The 24,477-nt window shown below is 48.1% G+C and overlaps 1 long non-coding RNA gene across 1 annotated transcript in view; it reads right to left on the bottom strand.

Annotated features, from left to right (window-relative positions):
- Positions 1 to 15,132: 15,132 nt before the first annotated feature.
- LOC121105645 overlaps positions 15,133 to 24,477 on the bottom strand; it is a 58,880-nt gene continuing 49,535 nt past the window's right edge. The window contains exon 3 of the long non-coding RNA XR_005838245.1: positions 15,133 to 15,778. This is a non-coding gene — a long non-coding RNA (uncharacterized LOC121105645). The remainder of the gene's footprint in view (positions 15,779 to 24,477) is intronic.

Genomic DNA, 24,477 nt, shown 5'->3' with positions numbered 1-24,477 from the left:
CTTCTAGCTTCTTTCTCTAAAAGGGACAGCCCTGGGAGAGAGGATGCTGGGACCCCACACTGAGAGCCGCATGCAGGGATCAGGGGCACAGACACAGCATCCAGTGCTCCTGGGAGATGCAGACCAGAGTCCGGGGGGTGCGACGGGGTCTGGAAGCCAAAGAATGTGTCACCATTTCTTGCAGGCTAAGGGAACCCGTTAATGAGGCACATCTGTTGGAGTAGAAGGCATCCCTCAATTCCCCGGGGAAAGCCTGCCACGAACAGTCCACAGACACATAGGCCAAGCACGGACCAAGGGTCCCTCCTGTCCTATCATAATGCAAAGATTCTTGTCTGTTGGGACCAGACACTGGGTCAGAAAAGAAGAAGATACGGCGGCGAAAGCAGCACGGGGGCTGAGATCTATACTCGTTGCTGCGTCTGGAAATGTATCACTGTGGAGGAGGGTAAGACCAGCGGACTGGGGACGGGAGAGGGTTCTGGAAGCTGGTGATCTGAGAATAGGAGGAAGTTGAGTTTGGTAGAATAAGGAGAGGCGCTTACCTCCAACCTTGGGAAAGTTATTTACACTTACTAAACCTCAGTTTCTTTATCTGTAAACAGAGATAACAAGGGTCCCTACAGGGTAGCGTCATTGCGATGATTATTGAAAGAGCACGTGTCAGGCTGTCCCTGGCACTGAGTAGGTGCTCAATAAATAATAGATATTACTTTAATCATAATAATTAATAATTACAGGCTGGAACACGATAGCATATGGAGGGAGGCCATCTGGGCCTGGGTTCAGTGGCCTTGACTGCATTAAAAGAAAGTGAGGGTCCGCGGGCCTGCCAAAAGGCGGCTCCAAGACTGACGAAGCCTCCAGCTCCCCACGCAACTCTTTCCAACCAGGCTTCGCTGTGTCCAAACTTGGTCCTGGCGCCTCTCCAGGGGCTCAATTCGAGAGCCCATTATAGCAGTAATATAGTTCCTATTATCCACCAGCACTTAGATAAGGAAGAAAAATGGGCCTGCAGGTCTGAACCTAAACATATTTCAAAAACTCCCTGCCATTGGGTGCTCAGAGATCCTGCCATAAAAACAAGCATCCCGATTTCTGACCAATACACCAAACATGTGGCAATTTCATAACGCTGACGTGGCTGCGGGCCGCCCTGAAGTCACGCAACAGAGAGGTGGCCCAGCCCCGAGCCTGGCGTCCACGGCTGGCCGGGCTCCACCCCCAACACCCTGCGTGGCCTTGGGTGGAACTGGGGGTTTGTCACGCGGGAAGAGGAGTCGGCAGATCCCTCGGTAGGGCGCTCCGCACGAGGCAAGTGCTCGAAAACGTGAGCGCTCTGCCGTTCTCATGCCATTACTCGCTGGGAGAATGTCCGAGCATAAGCAAGCCTGGACAGATCACCAAATGCGCCCCTCCCCCCAGAGAACAAGTAGGCCATCAAAGTGTGACCAGAGTGGCCGGGTGTCCCTCCTGACCCCTCACCCACAGAAGGGAGCCTGACAGGTTTGGTGTCATCGCAGATTTGTACTGTGCTGTGTGCTTCTGCGTGTGGCACATTCCACACAATGATGATATACTATGGGATGAAAGGCCAGGAGGGCCGAGAGAGGGTCTGTAGTTTGCAAGAACCTGGCCTAGCACCCTTACACACACACACACACACACACACACACACACAACTTGATAAGTGCTGCTGGGACAGGGCTTTCATGGAGACATAATCTGCCCCCAAGCCCATCCCCCACCCTCACTGTCCCTGCACCGAGGAGCCCAGTGATGAAGCTCTCGAGGCCCCAGGACGAGGGCCGTGAGTGCAGACAGGGTTCCTGGTGTTGCCTGGCCCAGCCACAGGCAGGGGACAGCCACTCCCGCACTCAGGCCCTCTCCCAGGTGCCACAGGGAGATACAGAGGTGGGAAAGACAGAGGTCCCTGGGCTCGGGTAGTCCACGGCCATGCTAGAGAAGAAAGTGCACGATACCAGACCGACGCCACTTGGATACGGAAGAGGGCAGACAGCACCGGTTAAAGCAAGCTGCGGGCCGGTCCTGGAAAGCCTGTCTGCTATGCTCCCTGCTTTGCGATAATAACGCTAATGGGCTAGAGTAGACTTTTGAACCATATTTTCAATTATCCAAAATGCTCACTGGTACCGGGCCTGCGTTTCTTACACATCTGGGGAGTGTAACTGTGCTTGGCTAGTTTAACACGGAGCATTACATGGAGCCTGTTAGAAAGGGGCTCCCCACAGGGCCACCCATTAGGCCGTCACCGCAGCTGCCCTCCACTGGCCCTGCCTGCGTTCTGAGTGGGCCATTCCACCTGTGCCCACCTCCCCGCCAACCTGTCCCCCAAGTGCCACCGGCAATTTTCCAGATCGCTGAGGAGCTGATGGCTTGTTTGTGTCACACGACTGGGGCTTTCAGCTTCTATTTTCACTCAATCATGAGGGTTGAGGACAACTAGAAAGGGAAAGGAGACCTATTTTCCCAGAGCACAGCTTGGGGGAGCCTTCCCCACATGGGGCTGTCCCCCCCGGATTTCAAGGTGAAGCAGTGAATCATTCTGAAGAAGGCCCTGGCGGGGGCGGGGGCAACCACAGGTCTGGCAGCGTGGGATTGCCATTTCTTCATTCCTTTGAGGATGAGAGAGTGAGAACCCGAGGCCGTGATTGTTGTCTCAGCTGTGGGGAGAAAAGAGGAGCGCCCTGCGAGCACCTGGGTACACTGGCCTTGCCATTCCAGAGCAGCCAGCATGGGTCACTGGGGACCTGCCCCTCTTTTCCACCTACATGTTATTCCAGCCATAAATCCAGTGACAAGCTTGAACTTGCCTCAATTGACATGTTTACAAGGGAAGTCCACATTTGACAGGAAAATTAAGCCTATCAATCACTTAACGAGCTCGTTAATGAATGGTTCTCTGATCTCCTCTGGTAGCTGGGTTTATTGATTATGGAGGGGGCAACCCGGGCCCCCGCCCCTCTCCCCCCTGCGCTGTCACCCAGCTCCCCACCCACCCCTCCTTCTGCCAGATGTTGCTGCCCTCCGACCTCTTCCACCACTCCCAGCCCCCCTCCTCCCTGAAGCTCGGCAGAGGGTTCTGGTTCAGGGTTTATCAGGAGGTCAGACCCCCTCCTGGCTCTGTTCTCTGACAGAACAAAGGGAACAGATGCAGGCTTGGCCTCCAAGCACCCACCCAGCATATGGAAGCTATCTCCTTCGTCCCAATAATCACCCAGGAGCTTGCTTGTTCAATGGCTTTGGTTTTTATTGCACAGAAACCAACCTATTCCCCAACATAAAACACTTTAACGGGGTCTCCCTCCGGGATTTCTGGGAGAGGTCCTGTCAGGTATAAAATGTGCAGAACCCCTCTGACAGTCCACAGGAGCAAGGCCCTCACAATTAGAAAGGGGGGACAGGGCAGAGAGGAGGAAGGAATGCAGGGTGGAAGAGGCCAGCTTGCTGGTGGCAAAAGGAGTCAGGGTCTTGTTGGGTCTGGAGGACCGTGAAGAACTTTCTGGAGCATCTGACCCCAGTGTTAAGGACAGGCAGAGAAGCTAGGATCGGTTGGAAACACAACCAATCTATGCCCATTCCCAACACACAGGGAGGTGGGGCCTCAAGTCGGAGACAGGCAGCGAACATTTGTTGACGGACTATTCTACTTAAGAATAAGTAATAACATAGCCCAGGAAGGCCTGGAACTTAGTATATGTTTGATTCACACAAACAATAGAGCTCTGGGGTTGGTGATTCCGCCAGGACACCCTCTCTACAGCCCCGTTGAAGGGAGCAACGTCGGACCTATGACCTGGACACCGGAGTCAAGGAGGAACGGAGCCATTGGCTGAAATGGGTGGATCTTAAACCCAACAAATCCCTCAGCTCCTGCCTCAAGGATGCGGGATACGGGGGACCTTCCTGGGCTTCCTCTGTGAGCTTGCTCGGGCCCCCCGGAAAAGGTGTCAGAGCCCTGAGCCGTGAGAGGCTGTGTTAGCTTCCCAGCACCGCAGTAACAAAGCACCACAAGCTCGGTGACTTCACACAACGGAAACATGTTGTCTCACCGTTCTGGAGGCTAGAAATCCCAAATGGAGAGAGTCCACACATCCCTGCTCCCTCTGAGGGCCCTAGGGTACACTTCTTGCTTTTCTGGCTTCTGGTGGCTCCCAGCGAGCTTTGGCAGGCCCTGGCTGGTAGCCGTGTCACTCCAACCCTGCCCTCGTCTTCATGGGGCCACCTTCCTCTTCCTGTAAGAACACCAGTCCCTGGAGTGAAGGGCCCCCCATAATCCAGGAGGGCCCCATCTTAACTAATTATACTTACAAGGACCCTATCTCCAAATCAGGTCATATTCTGAGGTTCCAGGTTTTAGAGGAACACTATTCGGCAGAAAGAAAGAAAGAAAAAAGAAGAAAGAAAGAAAGAAAGAAAGAAAGAAAGAAAGAAAGAAAGAAAGAAAGAAAGAAAGAAAGAAAGAAAAGAAAGTGAGTGGTTGAACACTATTCAAACCAGAACAAAGAGGCTAAGACAGCCGAGGAGAGGGAGAGGCTCCGGGCATCAGGGTGAACCACTGCCCGATCTCCTGCGGGCTGGGGAAATGCTGAAGCCTGAGCCTTTCCAGAGGGCAAGAGGAAAGACGGAGGTGTGAGGGGCATGCTGGGGGAGACAGGAGAAGAATTGTAGGAAGGTAAATTGCAAATACTAAAAAATATGAAGACGGCAATTGAAGTGTTTAAAATGTGCTCTGGGTAATTCCAAACAAATTTTAAAGCCATTTTCAGACCATAAAATCCTCTGGTCTAAATCACCAGCTCCCAGGCAGGCCCCGGGGCTCAGGCTGCAGAAGCTCCCCCAGATGGAGGCTGGCAGTTTCGGGAGTCTCCAGCTAATCTGGTAAATGAGTGATGATTCTTCCCGGTGATTGGAGAGGGGCCCTTCCTGATTCCCCTAGACACCTGCTCTACTTCCAGCCTGATTTGCTGGTGCTTTCCTGGGGCTCATTCCCAGAAGGGTGGCTCAGACACGAGAACACAAAAACAAGCCTCACTGATGACGTGTCCGACCTCGTTAGCCAAAGTCCACCTCTGGGGGCCTGAACTCTTCAATCTCCTTCCAGCCAAGACTGCAAAGACCTCTGTGCAGACTCTTCCTAAAAATTGTGGGGCCGGCATGGTGGAATGCCTCCTACGTGCCAGCATGAAGTGCCTCGATCGTAGCACGTTGCAAAACTCATGGACCTCATGCTTTTAAGCCCCCCTTCTGACGGCATCTTTCCGTGGCGCTGGTGGGTGTGAGAAGGTGGGCAGGGGCAGGGCAGGCTCATACCAGAGCTTGAGGACAAACACACACTCTGCCTGAGTGTAAGCTCCTCTTGATCAAGAAACTCGCGGTTGAACAAGTTCCCATAGAAATTGAAAAGAATTCTTAGGGGTGAAGAGAGAGCTCAGTTTTTCTATCAGACAGAGCTGGCTTTTTCACACCTGTCTCTGCCTGCCACTCACGAACTACGCACACTTGGACTTCGATTTTACATTTCTGAGCCTTCATGTCCTCGGCAGTGAAGTAAAAACTATAATAAATAGTGTGCGTAAGGCCCTGGCCATAGTAGGTCCTTCGTGAAAGGAGAAATGCCTTCTTTCCCTGTGGCTACTGTGTTGGATAATGTATTTCCTATATGCAAATTGTAATTTTTTGCAGGATGAGGGGAGAGTCGATGACCATCCTAAGAATAGCTCACCAAGGTCTAGATACTCTCCCAGTGGTTAAACGGTAGATTTTCCGGAACCGTCATCCATAAACTGGGTTTGCGTGGGCGGAACTACACTCCACAATCTCGCCATCCAAGGGAGGCTTCTGCTGCACCTTTTCTCAAAGACGGGTAGGTAGCAGTTCCTGAATGTTCGATGTCAATCCTTCTTTTCATGTACCTGAGGATGCTCACCACCCGAGGAAAGTTCAACGGGGATAAATGAGTTGGCTCCGCTCAGAAATTTCCTCCAGGAATCCTCCTGCCCCAGCTCGGAGCTAAAGAGAAGCTTGAAAGGGCAGCTGCTGGAGCAGTGAGCTCTGCCACACTGAGAATGATCCGTGCCCGTTTGTGTGCGTAACCCCTGCTGCTCTCCAGGTCCCACCAGCCCTCCCCTCCATGTCTGGGGTGATGCCCTCCCTGATCTCTGGCTTCCATTGATTCCCACCCCGCTCCACCCTCTACCTCCCACCACACCCCTGCCTCCAACATACTCTCCCTAAGCTCCCCTCTGATTATGACCCTCAGGACTCAAAAAAAAAAAAAAAATGTGCAATAATGCCCCAAGCTTGCAGAATACATCTGAACTCCTTAGGGGACACTGAAGACTCCCCACCATGTGTCTGTGGACAACTGCCCAGCTCTGTCTCCCGTTTGTCCCCCAAACACATCCACACCACCCTGTCTCCATCATTTTCCTCGTGCTGTTTTCTTCGCCTGCAAAGAGAGTGCCCTTTCTTGCACCACCCCGGGATCATAGCCGCCTTTTCTGCGGGCGTCCTGTGCACCAGACAGAGGTGATCTCCCTCCTCCTGAATTCCCTCAGGCTCTTTTATGCCTCTCTCGTGTCACTCATCACCATTAGTGACATATATGTGACTTTCTCTAGTCTTTAATCTCCTGAAAGCCAGGGCCCAAGTTAGATTCATTTCTGTTTTTCCCTCATGCCCAGCACAGTGCTTTATAGCTAATAGGTGCTCAATAAATACAGGTTGGTTGAGTGGGGGAGCTGAATGCAGACGGAAAAGAAAGTGTTATGGCCTGGGTGCCAGCAGAGAGATCTGGGGACTGCAAGCTGGCTGGGGGAGAGGAAGTGTCTGTGAGTCCATGTACCATGGCAGAACCCCAGGGGGTGAACAGGAATCTCGGTCCCTTAAGACCTAAGAGGCTTCGAGAGAAGAAAGGGACAACAGAGTCAGGGAAGAGAAGGCAGAGTCCCAAAGTGAGCAGCGGAGCTGGAAGATACCCTGCCCAGTGCAAAGAAGGGAGCTAGGATTGACTATGAGAGTCAAACTCAGGAGCAGGAATTCATTTGGGGAGCCGAAGAGCTAAGAAAACAAGCATTCACCCTGGATGTGTATAGACCAGCTTCCCAGGAAAGCAGACAGCCATGTAACCTCCCCAGGACCCAGGTGCCGTCCGCGTGCTTGCCACAGATGAGAAGTCCCCGAGCAGGTGTGCTCTCCTGCCCGCCTTTGCTTCGCCCTCCTTCCCCAGATCTCTTCTGCTTCTAGGCAACTGAGCTCCTGGCTGGTCCTTTTGCAGAAAGTCTGTACTACACAAGTGTTGGACTGGGTGCGTCCCACTCAGCCAGCACCTTTCGGTGCAAGTACAATGGAAAGCTCCCACCCAAGCAAAAGAGAGACTTCTCCTGGGCTCCGGAATTCTGGGACTCAGGCCCTGTGCTGGGGAGACCATCTCTCACTTGTTCTTATTCTCTTCTGCTTGAGCCCCTCTTTTTCCTCCCCACCCTTTTCCCCCTTTCACCAAACAGATGTAACTATTTATTCCTTATGTCCTAGCTTTCCTGTAATTTCATAAAGTGCAAATTTGCTGTCCTGCTCCCAAATGCCGAGTCGGTGGTTTGTCATAACAGTCATCAGTAACTGTCGCTTTCTGCCGCGGGCTTAATTAACCCACTCTCTCATTAGCATGTCCGTGCACTTGTAAGGAATGAAAGCCTGATTATTTTCTACAACAGTCGCAGCCAATTACTGCATCCAAATGGAACCACATTAATCAAATCTTTAGTACGGTGGCAAATTCAGAGATATCAGATTGCAAAAGACTGCAAAACTAATATGTCACTGTCAGCGGGGCTGCGCAGGCATTTAGCGAATTGCATTAAATAGATGGCTTCGCTGAAGCCGCATGAATTTAATATGTGATGGGATCTGGAAGCTATTAGTGTGACATGGCAAAGTAGTGGGAGCTTTGGCAGCTCTGGACTTTATCCATGAACTCAGGAAACTAATATGAAAACTTCTGTGTGTGCGCACTGGCGTTTCAGTGCGCGCATGCGCGGCCCGGCGTCTGTGCAAACGCCGAGTCTTGTGGGTTGCGGGGTAGCAACCGTTGTTTTGTTCGCACGCATTCACACTGAAGCATGAACCGGGGGACTACGAGGACAGCAAACACAGCCCTGGTGAGGGGCTTTCGTCTGGAGGGGTAAAGACCACAGGCTGCTGAGTCCGGGGGCCAGAGCTCCTCGTTCTGTCCTCCGTGCTGGTCGACACAGGGCCTGCTGACCCTGGGCACGCCACTGACCAGGCCTCAGTTTGTCTATTTGCAAAGCTGGAGAGAGGTCGTTAAGTGTTCGGTACAGAGCTGTTGCCTGAAGGCAATATTATTCTCAGGAAGCAGGAAATTTCTGAAGTGTAACCAACATGGGTCCATTCATTCCCACCCACCCCCACCCCCCATCGGAACGAATTGAAGTGTTTGCTCACCAGCGTAATGACACAAACTGCTGTGGAACCTTTTCGTGCTCTGATGTCTTGCTGCAAAGATTGCGACATGCCAAGAGACAAAGTAGACCTCCTCCCCCAATAAAACTGGAAATAGCAAACTAAGGTCAGCCTTTAAAGAGGTCCTGCCCTAAACACACAGCATAACACAGGGGTGTCTTTGTACAGCTATTGAACTTGGAGGACTTAATCCGGACAGTGACTCTCCCGTACAAATAAATTAGCTTATTTAGCAAGGAGCCCTGGTCACGGGAAAGGTTGCATCCACCTCAAAGAGTCGAGTCCTTCCTAAGGACCGGGAGGCCATAGAACCGTGTCTGTGAAGAACCCCTGTACTTCCTAGGTGGCAGGGCTCCCACTGCCCAGGTTAGAGGATAGAGGCAAATTCCACACCAGACTCAGCACGGGCCCGACCCGGCCGTGTATCGGTACTAGTATTTATAATTGCATACAGTATGGTGTAAGCAGTGGACTTGTGCACTTCATCTCGGACAGGGTTTGGACAGGTCAGTTGTTGCTTTTAATGGAAGGGAGATGAGGTGGGGGTGTGTATGTGAGTGCGTGTGAGTATGTGTGTACGTGTGCAAAGTTCAAGAGGAGCAGAACTAAAGAACTGAGTAGCACCCTGGAGGGGAGGATTCAGGAGTAGCAAAGAATAGCAGTGAGAAGGAGCAGCCGGGAGAAGACTGATTTCCTGGGAGGGGCTTTTGGGTGCAGTGATGGCCCAGGATGAATAGTGACCGGAAGGACGCAGCCCACGCTATATACAGCCTGCCCAGGGGAAGACTCTGGGCCTCTGAAGACCACAAAAAAGCACTTTGGGAAGGTGATGACCCGCTGCTGCATAAACAGAAAACCCCCAACCTTATCAGCTCCTTTCTGACTCCCCTCCACCGGGAAGCCCATGCCTCTGGGGCTCGGTGAGGCAGGAATCATGTGGAGGGGGGAGGAAGAGGAAGGAAGAAGACACAGGGAGCCCAGGGCCGCCTGCCTGCTGCACAGGCAGCCAGGGAGAGAATGACAGCAGAGACAGATGGGCCCCGGCAGCTAGGGCCTGCTCTTACACAAACTGCCTTCATCAGCAACTCGCTGCTACCATCAGTTAATCTTCTCGCGAAGGTACATTTGTACATTTCCTCTCCCAGTAACCTAATCTAGCGTCTCCTTTATGCATACATGCTCTGAGGTTTTCTAGGGGATGGCACTGGGGGTGGTGTACTCACCAGGAACCAATCTACCCAGCTATGAACTACAACTGAATTTAAATACAGGAGGATTCATTGCATTAGACCGAGCCAAAGAACATCAGCCAATCCTCCTTCCCCATCCCCCACCTGTTAAAAGAAAAAAAAAAAAAAGATAGGCCGTGCAAAGTGCTGAATAGATGAACATTACACATAGACGGCTATGTAGATGGGTAGAGAGAGCCCACGATTAGGAGCCATACGTGATTCATTAAGACACGGTTTTTCTACAACTGCATTATTTTATAAGATAACTTACCAAGTTCATTTTAGTAGTAGCAGAAATAGACTCTGAGAGGTTGTGGGGTGAAAGACCTCTCTCCACTTACACCCTACCCCCAACACACAGCACACACAGCGCACACACACACACACACACACACACACACACTCCTCTTATTAAGTGGATTTGGAAGGAGTCCGATCCCCTTAACTCATGTTTAAAAAAATAAAAAAAAAACTATTTGGTGATAATATTGTCTAATAATGAAAACCTCTTCCTGTTCCCGCCTAGGAAGACAGATTTTTGAGCGTGACTGAGACAGGCATATTGGCAAAAACACGAACACAACGCACGTGCATACAAACACAGACCTCAACACTCCCACTCGCCGCCCACCCGCCCTCACGCGTCCCATGTGCCCAAACAGAAACAAAAAGAGACAAACATTCTGACATCACTGAGAAGCCGAGGATGTGTTTCCTACAGAGTAAACTGCTGTTTTCTGAATGTTTCCAACCTAGGAGTTTTCTAACCACCTCAAATGATGGAATGGGGCAGATGAAGAATTTCTGGAGCTCTCTCGTAACCTAGGCAAAATAAGGGCGGGGAGGGACAAAGGGCGGGGTGACACCAGCTCACCCCACCTCTTGTGGTCCACCTTCCCCTGCCAAATGCCTCAGTCCTGGGCTCCACCCACTCCGAATCCCTTTGTCTGCTAACCACCAATGCTGCCGGAGGGTTAAGGAGTTAGGCATCAATGTCCTGTCTCACAGGGGCCTTATGCAGACAATATCTGAATGCAAAGGAATAATCTTAATAGCAGGATTTTAAGCCATGTTAAAGGTCTGTGGGGGGAAATTTGGGGAAGAGGGAGGATATGCTAGATTGTGGTTTTGGCCCTTTTTCTGCATCCTTTTACTGTATCAGCGGTCTTTGCCCAGTAAATTTGCAGAGCCCTTCCCATGTGGGGCAGGTCCTTTTTCCCAGCCTCTTGTTTTCAGGTTTGGCCCTGCGATTCACTTTTCCCAATAAACCTCGAGTATTTCCACTTGTACTCTCGCACTTTGGGCATTGCCATGGAAGGAGCATGTTCAAGGTAATCCGCTGGTCCCATGAGGGAGAGGAGAGACAGGTGGAGCAGAGCCAAGTGGGTCCACGAAAGCCCAACTCAGGTCCACCCAGCCCCAGTGAACTCCAGCTGACCTGCAGAGTCCTGAGAATAAATGATTGTTACTTTAAGCCGCGAACTTTTGGGTAGCTGTTATGCAATGTTCTTGTGTCATTGACTAACTGATACGAGAGCCTTCTGGTCTCTCTCAAAACATACCCAAGTTCCCTTGGTATGGGGAAAAGGTGGAGTGCCCTTTCTTATGCATGGTATCAGCCTGTAAGAGCCTTCCTCCTGGGTGGAATCCTGCAGTGGCCGGAAACAAAGCCAGCATATAGGCCCTGGGCATCCAGATAAAGGGACAGGGAGGAGGTAACAAAGGCCAGCTTTCCTTCTTTATTTTCTGCTATAACTGTCTGCCCCCTGACCTACATGTAGCCAGGATCTGGGGACTTTAGGTATCCCCACCTCCACCCCCATCGACGTGCACGGCCCCCGAATACAGCACAAAACCAAAGACAGGGCAAGGGAATGGGGGTCATCTTTCCCACACCAAGTTAGCTGCACCCATGAGTTTATACCAAGGGCTTGAAACTTTCGTCACTGGGTCCCATTTCACCAGACCACCCCTGCCTGTCCCCCAGCACCGTCCAACTGGGGCAAAGACAACCGTGTGGCCCAGAAGAAAGAGACTCTCCGGTTACAAAATCAAATTCTGACCTGAGGTGAATCCCCCAGCCAGCCCTCCCTTGGTGGGTGGGGGAGTGGGGGGTGCTGAAGGAAATTCCAGCTCCCATCCTTATGAAAGGCATAGACTGGGTTTCCTGCAGGGGTGACAGCATGCCCAGGAGGGCAGGCCCCTAGGGGTGGCTCCTTTTCCACTTGTGGCCAGGGAATGACAGGTCTTCCCGTTTGGGACAAGTCATGCAGGTAAGTTTCCTGGATTGATCGCCCTGCAGCAAAGCGTCGATCGCCGTGTCCCAGCAAGCCAGACCTGTCCTCCAGGGGCAGGAAATAGAGGGGTGCGTCAGGGCTCCAAGGCTCTTCCCTCAACCCTGTGGATCCAGTGCACACATACCAGCAGGACAGGAACAAGTCTTTACCAGGAGCACCAGGGACCAAGAACATTCAACTTCTCTGCTCTTTTAATTTAATAAGGAAACAGCAGCAAAGAGGGATGGGGGAGGGGGTCAAGGCTGAGCCAGCAACTCCACTGCTATGGAAACCAGACTCCAGTTCCCACTGAATTCTAGAACACATGCCAACCATTGGGCCAAGCCAGAGAACGGAAGAAGAAAGTGACACTGGAGAGCGTTTCAGAGGGACCGTTCTCCCCCCCACACACCCAAATTCCAAGTTTTGCTTTTTCTTTGAGTCATGTCCAGATCGGAATCCTTTGGCTATAGTGGCTCCTTGTTTGATGGGGCCCGAGGAGCTGCTGCTCCTTCCCCAAGAGCGACTTCATGACTTTCAGAGATGACATCTTTCCAGTCTCGAGTCAAAAAGGTCGAAGAAAACCTTGAAAATGAGTACGAGGTCCTTAATGAGAAGACAAAGTGTTTGATACGAAGGGGGCTATTGTAAATCAATCTAAAGATTGTCCAGATAACACTTCATCTAGAGTCATGAACACGCCAGACAGAATGCGTCCATAGAACAAACCCTTGGAGGCAAATAGTCAGCGTTCCCAAACATCATCGAAAATCCATCTTCGAAACTAATATTACACTATATTTTAACTACCTAGAATTTAAATAAGAACTTGAAAAAGAGAAAAGAAAAAACAAAAAAGGAAAAAAGAAAACGCATCTTCAGCCTGTCCTCGTGGAAAGTGTCAAGTCATCTTCAGCAGAGTACGACTTTTGTCTTTCTGCGAGCTCCAGGTTACAAGTTGGTTTTCAGAGGACTCAACTGAATGAAGCATTGTTTTTCCAAAAAAGTGAGTATTTAAATGGTTAATAAGAGATATAGCTTGCGTTTTGATTTATGCACTAAATTTCCTAACAAGTACATAATAAAATTTTATAAACCAAACCAAGGAAACTATGACCCACAGGTCAACCCAGCCCCCTATGAGTTGTGCAACCTGTGAGCTAAAAATTGTTTTTACATTTTTTATAGTTGGAAAAATCAAAGGAAGAAGAATATTTTGTGACAGGAGAAAATGATGTGAAATTCACATCCCAGCATCCTCAAATTAGGGTTTATTGGAACACAGCCATGCTGATTCATTTAGGTACTGTCTGTGGCTGCTTTGCACACTCATTCAAAACTGGATACTTGTGACAGAGACTGTATATCCTGCAAAGCCCAAAATATTTGCTACCTGGCCGTTTACAGAAAATGTTTGCTGACCCTTCCTCGAAACACACTGTAGGAGTTGCCTATTTCATGGGTGTCAATGAATACTCCTACGCTAAGGTAAACAAGGCTAGCTCACTTTGGCTCTTGAGTTCTTTCAAAACAAGGTACCCCTGGATACAGGCATACCTCGTTTATTGTGCTTTGTTTTATTGTGCTTCACAGATACAGAATATTTTACAAATGGAAGATTTGTGGCAACCCTGCGACAAGCAAGTCTATGGGCGCCATTTTTCCAACAGCATTTGCTCACTCTGCGTCTTTGGTAATTCTCGCAATGTTGCAAACTTTTTCGTTATTACTATCTTTGTTATGGTGATCTGGGATCAGTGATTATGACCTGCTGAAAGTTCAGATGATGGTTAGTATTTTTAAGCAATGAAGTATTTTTTAACTAAGGTACGTACGTATGTTGTTTGCTTAGACAGTGTACTTAGACATAATAACTTTGCTTAGACATAATGCTATTGCTACTATACTGTAGTGTGACCGTAACTTTTATATACAACAGGAAACCAAAAAATTCTTTTGACTTGCTTTATGGCGATATTGGCTTTATTGCGGTGGTCTGGAGCCAAACACACGGTCCCTCTGAGGCGTGCCTGTGTATGACTCACCTCCCATCCACAGTGACTGCATGGAGTTTGCCTCCACTCTATTGGGAAAGAAGCTAGAGAGGGAAGGGGGTCTAGAATATACCATCTTATCAGTAAAGATTGGCCTTGCAATCCAAGCATGGAGTGGAGAGGGGCTTGCTGGGGCTTCACAAGGGAAGCTGTTGTTCAGTGAAATGCACTGCCAATGCTTACCTTTTTGAGTGGCTGGAAAAGGAACAGTATCTTCCGAGATTCTTTCTTGGAAATTCGGCATGGTAGAGTGAGAGGGACTTCAGCTTTGAGGCCAGGTACATTGAGTTTAAATGCCACCTTCGTCAGTTACCGACTGTTTGACAGTAAGTTGCTTAATCTTTCTGAGCCCCCATCTCCCCGTCTGTAACATGAAGGTCATGCCTGTCTCCTAGAGTCATCGTTGCTGATGATATCATGAGATGATATACACGAACGCAGCACCCAGCTCAGTAAATGTGTCATGGTGGTCTCACACTTCCGGTGGGTATAGGAAGCTGGTTAAGAACAAAGATGCTCTGCCACTTTTTAATTGTGTGACCTTGGGCAAGTCACCCCACCTGTCTGTGCCACAGAGTTTTCCCTGGCAAAATGATAAAATGATAACAGACCTACTCTCTAGGTTCGTTGTGAGGATTCAGTGAAGCGCTTAGAACAGTGTTGGGCTCGGGTAGAGTGTTCAGTAAATGTCAGTTGTAATTGTGACCTTTCCCTGGGGGTAGCTAGATGATGCTTCAATAAAGTGCTTTGCTCTGGTTTGCAGGAACACACTGGCCATGAGTGGGGACTTTCAGCCCCTCCCCAGGTATATCAAAACAGACTCTTCCTTGTCCAAAAGGGACACTGCCAAGCTTGACTACCAACCCTCGGGGTCTCCTTCGGGAGGTGAGATGACATTCACAAGCCCTTCTGGAGCTAGTACTTGTTTTTTTGGTTTTTTTTTTTTTTAAGATTTTGTTTATTCATTTGACAGAGAGAGAGACAGCCAGGGAGAGATGGAACACAAGCAGGGGGAGTGGGAGAGGAAGAAGCAGGCTCCCAGCAGAGAAGCCCGATGTGGGGCTCGATCCCAGAATGCCGGGATAATGCCCTGAGCCGAAGGCAGACGCTTAACGACTGAGCCACCCAGGTGCCCCTGGAGCTAGTACTTGCGCCGATAGGCAGAACCCAACAGAACTTTCCAGTCTCTCTGCACATTGGACCCCGGGATTTGAAGAACAACATCTGGACAACAGGACAGCTAGAGATTGACTGGCTCTTCCACTCACCTTCTGCCTACCCGTGACCTTACCGAGCAGCAAATCACAGACTGTTTATTGTGGATGCTAGGCGATCAAGAGCAGTGTGGCTTTCCCATACACTAGTTACTCTCCTGAACCTTTGCTTATGCTGTGCCCTCCACCAGAAACATTATTCCCCCCACATCTACACCTGAGACAAATGCTACTCATCATTCTATCCCCAGCTCAGATGATACCCTTGGGAACCTTCCCCCTTTCCTCCATTTGGGGGTCTCCCGGTCTTGTGCAGAACTGTGTTCAGACTTTGAGGATGTAGTGGTTTTCACAGCACATTATAGTTAAGGGAGTTTGTGTCTGCGTCATCCCCTCTGTTCAATGTATCTTGAGGGCAGGGTCAATCTCTTCCTTCTAATCATCGTCGGCACCTGCCACAATGCATGGCATACAATAATGATGCACCCAACGTCTGATGCCTAAGTGAATAAATGAATGAACAAAACATACATTAGCAAGCAACTGGGAAGAAGAGGGAGGTAATTGTTTCAAACTCAGTGTGGCTCAGCATCTCTTGGGTGCCACAACAGGGACCGGCGTGGTTTTAAGATGTTTCCCTGAAACCTCACTCCTTCCAAATGGGGGTGTCAGCTGTTTGGGCTTCTCCTCAGGTCCTTGCCCTTGGGACCCAAGTCACCTGGTGCTAATGCATGTCCATCTTAGACCTGGAGCATTCCCGCATAATCTGTGAATGTAAATGATCTGTCATCTTGACCAGCAAGGTTAAAGCAAGGTACCTCTTAAAAGAAGAATATGAAGAGCCGCGGAGCAGCATGAAGAGTTCAAGTACAACTGTTTTATAGGAAAGGTCAAGTTCACCTTGTGTCGGGCACTTGGGCTAACAAGTTACCGGTTAAAGGAGACAATACCATAAATTTTGCAGGCTTTTTAACTCCTGGCATACTCCTCCCTCTCTAAGCCCCTTAATTGGAAAGACACTTTCCTAGGCTTCTGAGAACGTGGACTCCCTCGCGATATTTTGTTTTGCCACAGAGCCCACAGGGAGCTCAGTGCTTTTTTTGTTTTTGTTTTCTTTTTCTCCCCGCTGCTTCCTTAGTAAGGTTCGTTTCCAGAAAACAGCCTGGGTCCAATTTTTTTTTTTTTTAATGCATTTCCTATTTCAAAGGTAACTTAAAAAAAAAAAAGTGACAGGGCTGCAGTCTGCAGCTGGACCAGAAGGGGGAGGCTGAAGGAAGTGGATTCCTGCAAATCTGTAAAAAAAGTACTTGATGGGGTGGGGGGGAAGAGTGAGGGGAGAGGGAGTGGTTAGAAATGCTGCGGAGAGGAAGAGAAGGAGGGGTAGAGAAATCAAAATAATAATAAAATAATAATTGCAGCCATCATTTTAGCGTGCTCGATGCTTTACATATGTGGGCACATTTAATACTCCCGACAACCCCAGGAGGTAGGTATTAATATCCCCATTTTTCAGATGAGGAAATCAAAATGCCAAAAAAGAAACCCTTCAAACTTTCAATTTGTACACTAATTTTAAGGCAGTTGGATTGCCGGGCTATAACCAAGTCATTTCATAAGTAAATACTGGCAGTTTGATCTTTTTTTCTTTTTTTAATTTTTAATGTTCACTCTTCCAGGCTCCAGGTCAGTAACTGAGTATGTGGGAAGTCTTTTAAAATACCAATGAGAGTGTTTGAAATAGCACAGCTGAAAACCACTACTTTTCACACTGGGCTTCATTCAGAGTTCAAGGTTGTACATTTTTCTCCCACACAAATTCAACAGAACAAGAAACCACAAGAATTGAGTGTTTTCCAAGTCTAACTAGGGGAATGTGAACGTCAGGAAAAAGCACGAGGGGAAATTTATTTGAAAGCACTTCTCTGAAAAACTTCGGCCCTCAGTTTCCTGGCTTCAAGGCCCTGAATCTGTCTAGATAGGTAACATACCACATCACCAGTAGCGTTCGAAAAACACTCAGCAGTATGAATATTGTGGTCAGTTTCCTGATGGGTCTAATACTTGTTAGAGTTTTCTAGATGGATCACTTCTGTTCTATCCAGAGTCCCCACCATGACCAGCGCCATGCCTGCCCTTGGCGTGAACTCCACCGAGATTACCCACCAGGTTAAATTTTCTCAAAATGTACTAAACGGCAGTCACTTTTCTGTCCAATGCATCTCTGCACCCACACTGCGTAGGCCCCCAAAGTATGTCCTACAGAGATTTCCACGGAGGAAGGATTTAGTGAGTGTTGCTGAAGGAATAAATAGATGAACTTCCGCAGACTGTATATTTGTACATTGAGGTTTTCTTTTAGCGTGAGGGCTTGGGGTTTGGGAACAGGAAAAGGGGCAGGTGGGGGGCGGGGGGGATAGGGTTTTGGTTTGTCGCTGTTGTTTTTAGTCTTCATATCCCCCGTTATATTTCAATTGAATTTGTCAAGAGGCTTGGAGTTTTATTGTCCCAACATGAATCACTGATGACCTAACAAATTAATTACCCATCCATCCTGCCCTACTGAGTGAGGTCATGGGAGAATGGATGGGTTCGGCCGACCTCTTCTGGACAGTAGTGTCACAGGCCCCATTTAAGAACTTGAGTTCAATGCCAAAATTGCCAGTTTGGGTTAGAATCAGACTTAAATGTATCTTATTATACACAGAGGCACACAAATGCTATATGTCATCTTTAATGGTTCAGAACAAAGCCTAAAAAAATAGTGTCCTAGCACAGATGAATTTTATAACCTTTGATATATAGCTTTCATTATTAACAATAATTTCTGTAACTGCATCCAAATTCGGGAAGACACCCAATGAATATTAATTTTATTTTTGATTTATTTTCTGCGCCCGGTGGCTCCCTCTAGGGCCGACCTGCATTCCCAGCGTCCTTTTTGCCCTGACAGCCTCCACCCTCCAGAGTGAAATTTTCATAGTCCCGGGAACAGCCTGATTCCAGGAATACACCGCACTTCGCGGTTTTGCTTTTCTGATGGAAACTGAGGGTTTGGGTGGTTTTTTTTTTTTCCCATTGCATTTTCTTACCTCTTTCTATTTTACAAAGATTTCCCCCTCATCCACCCTTTGTCATTATATTAAAATCTAATTGCAAGACAACTCTCCTCACCTAAGTCATCAACAAAGCCCAATTATTTCTAATGCATGCAGAAGGGGGAAAAAGTGCCAAACAATAAAAAGGCACGCCGTAACCTAAGCCTTTTTCACAGTCAGGCTTCAAGTTCACATGTGAATTTATGCCAGTTTTGACATTAGCCGAAAAAATTAACAGTTCTAAAAAATGAAACTCTCACAAAAGGGGTTTTGTGTTTCAAGCAGAATAAATTATAGTGTGATGTTATTAAAACACTTAGTTGTTAAGTTGCCAAGAAAATCCAGTATATTCACACAGACTCGAGGACCTGTCTCCATGCAAAGTAATTAAATTAGATTTATGGGCTGCATTACATCAGTGTTTGATAGTTCATTTTTCCTTTCTTCATATTTTGCCCTGCTTTATTAGAGCATGTGACAGATGGTAAAAATAGTGTGAAGTTTCTTGGCCCTGTGCTAAATCCCCTTTCGGTAGTATATCTCTCTTCTGTCAGTTCTCCCCAGCGATGATAAATTAACCTCTCTCTTTGTATCCCAAGTGTGGCAGTAAAGCTCTCTTTGACACAGCAGTATCACTTTATCTTAATCTGTGCTGTTGCGAGCAGAGAGGGAGATGATGCAATCACCACCATGAGTTTAAAGAGAAGATTTATTGTGTCAGAAAAAGGGAGGATGATTAATATAATATGCATCATTATATTTTTCATTTTGTCTCATTTGTCGCCTTCTCCTCAGCCAAGGCAAGGAGTTCTCCAGGGTGGGCCGTCCTCTAGATAGCCTTTCCCCTCGGGCTGGTCTGTGGGGCTGCGCCGGGGGACTAGCAGGTGGAGAGTGGCCGGTCCTCCTCCTGGCTACCCAGCCTCCACCGGGCCCCTGGGACCTTAGCCGGCTTCCCGCCTCTCCCTGAGGGAGGCAGCAGCACCTGGGGCTGCTTGGCCCAAGGCTCCGTGGGAAGGGAATGTAACTAAGGTCACGGGGCATTATTTGAGGTGGATCAAATCATCAGAGTGTGTCCTGAGACTAAGCAGGAGTTGGGGTCCCCCAGCCCCTAGGAGACCCTGCTGGCAGGAGCAGAAGAAGTTGCGCCATATGGAATGTTTCTGTAGGAAGGGACATCGTATTATTATCGCCCTCACTTACAACGAAGCTATAGTCTCCTTAAGCTACTCCTTGGGTGTGAATTGCTTATGTCTGGAAACTGGCTTTGTGCATTCAGCTCCATAAGCATTTATTGGCATGGCCACATGACAGGCATTGTGTCAGACTCCCAGCGGATGTAGACGTGAACTGAGGGCCTCTCCCTGCCCTCTGGAAGCTCACATTCTGGCCAATGGGCAGCCGGAAGCCAAATGCAGGGAGCTTCACTCCCTCCCAGGTCCTCCCTGCACAGAGGGTGCCGGGGGAGGGACCCTAGATCCCACTGAGGGAAGGTCCCAAAATCAAGGGAAGCAGATTCGTTGCAGACAAGACGAGCATAATTCGAGTAATAATGCAAAAGTGTCACCTGGAGTTGAAAGGAATCCTTGTACATCTCCCCAAAAGTGAATTATCCTTTTTAGGAAGTGAGTGATTACAACTCCATTTCTCTGCTTTAAAAAAAATCTGGATTTTTCAGTATTTTCTGGAAGCAAGGTAACCCCCAAGAATCCCAGCCAACTGAAATATTTCCACCTGGTTTTCCTCAAAGACTCTGAAAGAGCCACATGGCTGGAGGCCTTTCTTCGGTAATCTTACCTGACCAATTGGCGCTTCCCCCTCTAGGACTGCCCTCCCTACCCCTCACCCCAGGAGGGGCACCGGCAGTCATGTTTTCACTTGCACTAGGTGACATGCCCCACCCCCAGCATAATCGATTGGACGAGGCCTAGACTAGTTGGGTTCTCTGTCTTCTGGGGGTTTGAAATTGGGGCAGAATAACAGCCAGAGGGCTGGAAAAGGAAAGAGAGAAGTTCAGTTGCTGGAGGCAGCTATCATCCGCCCTAAGAACCAAAAACCCAGGTGCCAGAGCAGATAGATTTGCAGAGAGGTGCAAACAAGAGACTCAAGAAGAGCCTCCTGGATCCTGATATGATTTTCCATGCACCCTTTGGGTCCTTGAATCCCAGGAGACTACCTTGTACCCTTAAAATAAATACTCCTTTTCTTTCTTTCTTTTTTTCTTTATTTACAAGGTGGTAGAGCGACGTGTAGGGAGTTTGAACAAAAGAATGACAGACTCAAAGCTCTCTGTTGATGTGAGTTTAAACAAGTATGGACTCATGCAATTAAATCATTAGAATTTTAGAATGAACTCCCCAACAAGTTAAGCTAACAATGAAATGGGATGCCTTACAAAGCCGTGAGCTCTCCATTATTCAAACAAAAGCTGAATTTCAATTTCATGTAAAGGAAGTCTTGCCTTCACTAAAAGATAAGACACTCGGGGCATTTTTCTAGTGTATTAAAAGAGGGGAAATACCAAAGTTAGTAACAGAAGAACAAAGAAAATATAAAGAAAGGAAACATGTTATCCAAATGAGCCTCTTTCCTTTTTGAAAATATATTTAAACATTTTATTTTCTCTCAGAATACAGAAATGGTCATTAATTCACCACTCAATTAGTATGGGGTGCAAGACTGCTAGGAGTAAGGATTCACTTACTGACTGAAGTTCAGCCTGGACCGCTTCCTTATAGGAGAAAAAATATAAGGAGGGACATGGCAAAAATAAGGAATCGTGGAGGAGTCTACAAGGGTAAGAAGTCACCATAAGATATATTAATATGGCTAAGTTCCAAGTGTGGTAAGCTGGACTCTACCTTACATCCCATGAGACTCCCTTGTACCCTCAAAAAAAATAATAAAATCCCATTGTTTTTTCTTAAATTAGACCAAATTGTTTTCTGTTCCTTGTACCTAAGGGTCCTGACACACATGTGTTTCCCACAAGTCCCTCCCTGGTGCTTCTGGCCCGGTCAGCCCGGCTTCTTTTGCCGTCCATCCCACGTCTGCCTTGCTCACGTTTGCATTCCCCAGCTGGCTCAAGGTGATTCTTTGACCAGAAACACCCTCCCTTCCCCGCCCCCCCACCTAGCCTACTCATAACTCGGACCCCTCCTCCATCATGAAAATGACTCCAGCCTCATTGATGATCTGTCCCTTGAGTTTCTCCTTAGAGTCCATGCCACACAATTTTAGCAATGAATCTGATTTCGTAATGTGTGCTGTGGTGCTCTGAGGATTTTGTCTCCCCCCAAGAGACTGTGATGAAGGCAGCAGCAACACGTCTTCAGAGTCTTAATTGTATGTCTTGCGATGCCTGCACCCTGTTCCCCAGCAGGACTCCTGACTTTCTGGCCAGGCTGGGGAGAGGGGACCAGAGACTGGGGCGGCCTTCGTTGAGATGGAGCTGCAGGGTCTCTTCTCTTGTCCTCCTCCCCAGCTCCGAGGAGCCTCTTCTCCACCATCTTGCACAGGGCTCAGGCCCTCACTTTCAGCAGGATCGGAGAGTAAAAACATCGCCGTGGGATATGGAAAAGGTGATGCCATTTATAGGAGAACCAACATGGCTGCCAGAAAAAGTAGGGTCAGCTAGCAGAGATAGGGGGTGATGTGCATAAACCCAAACTTTGGATGAACTAAGCATCATTTCAACTTAATTTTGGAAATCTAAATATATGGAATGCATTAGCTGATTTTATTTTTGGCAGCAGACTTAACCATTCTAATCATGTTTTGCTCCAGCGAATTTTAAAATTAGTTTGCATTTCCTAAGCACACATCAGCTGGGTGAGGGCTGAGGGAGGGGGGAGGAGGGAGAGGGGAGAGGGGGATGCTAGGAGAAAGCCAGGCTGGGATTAGAACTTTCCTGGCAGTTGCTTCATTTAAGTGGATAATCCACATGCGGATACATGAAGCTGACTAGCGTCCAGTCCTTGGCCGAGAAGAATCTGGTTACTGCAGTGCAAATAGACACCTGCATACCTGCCCAAGGTAATTAAAAACAAAGTGCCAAGTTAAGGAAGGAAGACGGGGAAGGGCGATTTACTGTCTTCTGACCTTCTGGGAAAAGGGGAAAAGTGCAAAAACAAATTTTTTTTTTACTTTTAAGATTTTATTTATTTATTTGAGAGAGAGAGAAAGCATGGGTGGGGGTGGGCAGAGGGAGAAGGAGAAGCAGACTCCTGCTGAGCAGGGAGCCCTAACTACTGACCGAGGGACTCAATCCCAGGACCCAAGGATCATGACCTGAGCTGAAGGCAGACACTTAACTGACTGAGCCACCTGGGCACCCCCAAAACCAAAATTTCTGGGTGACGAAAAATGTTCTCTACTTATTTGTAGGGTTGAGTAATCTATTATTATCTGCTAACGTGGTAGTGATTTTAAATGACAGAAAAATCCATGTTTCTTTCCAGGGTTCACTGTGCTTTACAAGCATGGTTTCTTTAGTCTCAATCAGATCTGGGAGGTGGGGGCGAACCCAGATATTTATTTCTGAGGTGGCTGACACGTGTCAGAAGTCTTTTCCAAAGTCACCCTCAAAGCTATTATGGTGACAGCCACTGCCACGTGTGGGACCGCTGCTGTGTGCTAGGAAACGTACGTATTATATCTGATGTCTTCATCACAGTCCTGCAGCTTTGACCGAACGGCCGTTTACAGATGAGGAAACTGAGTCATGGAGGGGTTATGTCATGTTGGGTATAGTCACACAGCCAGAAAGTCGTTGAGCCTGTCCCCTACTGACGGCGCTCTCTCTCAAGAAATAGACTACACTTTGGGCTGGAGAACGGAACAGAGTTCATGCTCCAATCCCCTTTTAGGCAGAGTGGAGATCCAGAAACTCCAAAGGTGGCAGGCTTACCAGTGCTCCTGGGACTTCTGTGCTCCCTGTCACCTAAGAGACTGTCCTTAATTGCCAGCTGTCCCTGGATGAGCAGCTCTGGCCTTGAGACTGAGAGCAGCCCCCGGCACATTGCTCAGTAGCCAGGTGAAAGCTGAAAAAGAAAACGTGCGAGCTAGTGCATCTGGCCTTCGTCTTCATTCAATTCTGCCTTTCCAGACCGACCGTGGTCTGTGGTCCCTGTGGGCTAACTGCAGGAAGACATTGTTGGAGGGTTGAGAGAAGATCATCAAAGAGGAGTCTAGTTACAATAAGGGTGGGAAACACACTAATGAAATGTATATGATTAAACCAACACTAACCTAAGGACTGTTTAAAAGCGAAAAGTTAAGTGTTGTATCCGTCAGGGTTCTCCAAAGAAACAGAGCCAATTAGGAGATACATGTGTGTTCATGTTTATATATACCTACACAAACACATATATGAAATACAGAAGTAAATTTTAAGGAATTGGCTCACATAATTGTGGAGACTGGTGAGTCCGACATCTGTAAGGCAGGCCAGAAGGCTGGAAACTCAGGCATGAATTAATTGCTGCCATCTTGAGGCAGAACTTCTCAAGGAAAGCTCAGCTTTTGGTCTTAAGGCCTTCGACTGATTGGATGTGGCCCACCCACCTTATCAACGGTGTGCTCCCTTATATAAGGTCGACTGTAGAAGTGAACCACATCTTAAAAATACCTCCACAGCCACACCTAGATCAGTGCTGGACTAAATTACTGGGTACTCTAGTCAAGTGGACACAGACCATTAACCTTCACAGTAGGATTACTCTAACAGAACTCTTCTCACTCTGTTCGCTCCCAATAACTACATATATATTTTTTACATGGTTGTAAAAAACTACATTACAAGAACGTACTACTTTTATTACACATATAAGACACGTTCATTATAGAAAATTTGTATACATAAAAATTTGCCATTCTAATTTCTTATGTAATTTGTAAACTCTTTTTCATATTTATAAGGCTATCCCTCCATGGGATTATGGATGCCATAAGTACAGGGGACCGTGTCCCATTGTCTTTTTATGCCTATCATTAATTATGGGGCCTGGCACATACTAAGTGCTCAATACGTATTGGTTAGAAGACTGGGCTTCGTTGCATAAAGTTTGAAATAGCTACATAATAATCAAAATAATATCCTAAAATTC

Source organism: Ursus maritimus, unplaced genomic scaffold (assembly GCF_017311325.1).
Source record: "Ursus maritimus isolate PB19 unplaced genomic scaffold, ASM1731132v1 scaffold_28, whole genome shotgun sequence".
NCBI classification, from domain to species: Eukaryota; Metazoa; Chordata; class Mammalia; order Carnivora; family Ursidae; genus Ursus; species Ursus maritimus.
The sequence above is the reverse complement of the archived record's forward strand: the minus strand, read 5'-3'. Positions and strand labels throughout refer to the sequence as shown.